Genomic DNA, 1,873 nt, shown 5'->3' with positions numbered 1-1,873 from the left:
ATTCTATGCCCTCCTCACCATCGACGTTAGCTCTCTTGTTCCCTTGTCCCTGCGTTTGTTGGTTCTCCCCTTCTTTCCCCGACCTCTTCTTCTCTCCTGTCCCCCTGGAACCATCGGTTCTGTTGTTATCTCCTTGAGATTGTTTATCCTGCCTATCTTATACAGATAAACATGGGGGGTGGGGGGGAGAAATTAAAACAAAAAATAGCCTTTGAATAGTTCCAGGTCTGTATGCTGACCCTTATGAATGTCTTCTGATAGGGTTTGATGCAATTCTAAGGCCTGCCCCCTGAATCCAAAATCTAGTTTTAGAATTCCTTGGGAACTTTGTTGCTTTGCTTCCCTTGCTGCTCTGTTGCACTCCCTTAGTGTTATGCCCTTGTGTGTGTGGGGGAGGGGGTCAGACTAGGCACAATTCCCACATTGTGTCTCTTGTATTTCCCCCTTTAGTGCTGTGGGTTAGTAAGGGATGTTGTGCTTCGTGGTGAGACTACCCCTATGGTCCCCTCTGTGCATTGGGTGCTCCAAGTGGGAATGTCATCCTTGAAACTAAGTGGGCAAGAATGCTGTCAACTCTCTCTCCCTCTTCGTATGCTCCTGAAATAGTTGAAGTTTATTGTGCCAATCTGGCCGATAAACACATGTGGGATTAATTGAAGGGCAGAGAGATAAATGGCTCGGTGAGTCTCGCCTTTTGAGTTCTCCGGTCTCTTGCTTTGTGATGGTCGGATCAGGGTGCAGCTGCTCCCTGCTTCAGCCTGCAAGGCTCACTTCCTACAAGACATTCCTGAGGAGAAGCAACATGGACCTACCCTGATGCAGCCCTGGGTGCTGGAGCAGCCGTGTGGAGACCCCTGTCAGAGCTGAGACGCTTACATGTTCCCTGATTTGGATTTCCTCCCATAGTTGACATCATTGCATGTGTTTTGTGGGATGGAGGACTTTGTGGATTGGTGTTGGACATATGGGCTAATATTGGACTTAAAGGCTTGGGCAGCACTGGGTTGGGATGTTTTCCTCATGGGCACTTACCCTTTATATAAAACTCTCTCTTATACATATGGGTTTCTGTGGATTTGTTTCTCTAATGTACCTAGATTAACACAGCTCCTGTGTGGTCTGGGCAGACCTACCACTCTCCCCAGGCTGTGTATTTAGTGTTGTCCTTTGTAGTGCATTATTCTGGGGAGGGGGGGAGGGGGTAATCTATGTAGCTGGGATGGGGGCTGGCCCCTCAGACCTCTGTTAGTTCACTGCTCCATGCCAGTATGTTGCCCTTAAGGCTTGGCGCACCAGATTGAGGTCTGGTCTCTCCCATTCCTGTGGAGACATAAACAGTACCCTCCTTGTGGTGGATTAGTGCCCTGTTCCCCCAAATGCCTTTGTCTTTCCCCACCTTCTCCTCCGACCCCGCCCCCGCTCTTGTCCCATACTATGTTAGTATGCTGTATGCATCATTGGACTTGGTCTGTCCCCTGCCTGTGTACCAACCCATTAATTAATGCATTAAGTAGTTTTCCTTCTGTTCCCACTGGGTTGTTTGGACCTACCTCAGTGGACTCATCTTGTTCTTGTCCTTTTGTGTTTGGATAACTTTGCTTAGCATAATTTCTTCCAACTCTTCCCATGAAATAATGTACTTCATATCTTCTTCCCTGTTTTTTAGGGATGTGTAATACTCTAGTGTGTGTATATGCCAGAGTTTTCTGTTCAGGTCACTCATCTATCGATAGAAATTTAGGTTGTTTCCAGATCTTTGCAATTTTGAATTGTGATGCAATAAACATTGGAGCAGAGATGACTGGTCATGGTCTATTTCTTACTTCTTTATTTTTTTAAGTCATTTTATTGGGGGCTCATACAACTCATCATA

This window comes from Echinops telfairi, unplaced genomic scaffold (assembly GCF_000313985.2).
Source record: "Echinops telfairi isolate 266 unplaced genomic scaffold, ASM31398v2 ScPeMD7_31;HRSCAF=116, whole genome shotgun sequence".
NCBI classification, from domain to species: Eukaryota; Metazoa; Chordata; class Mammalia; order Afrosoricida; family Tenrecidae; genus Echinops; species Echinops telfairi.
Note: the sequence above shows the minus strand (reverse complement) of the source record.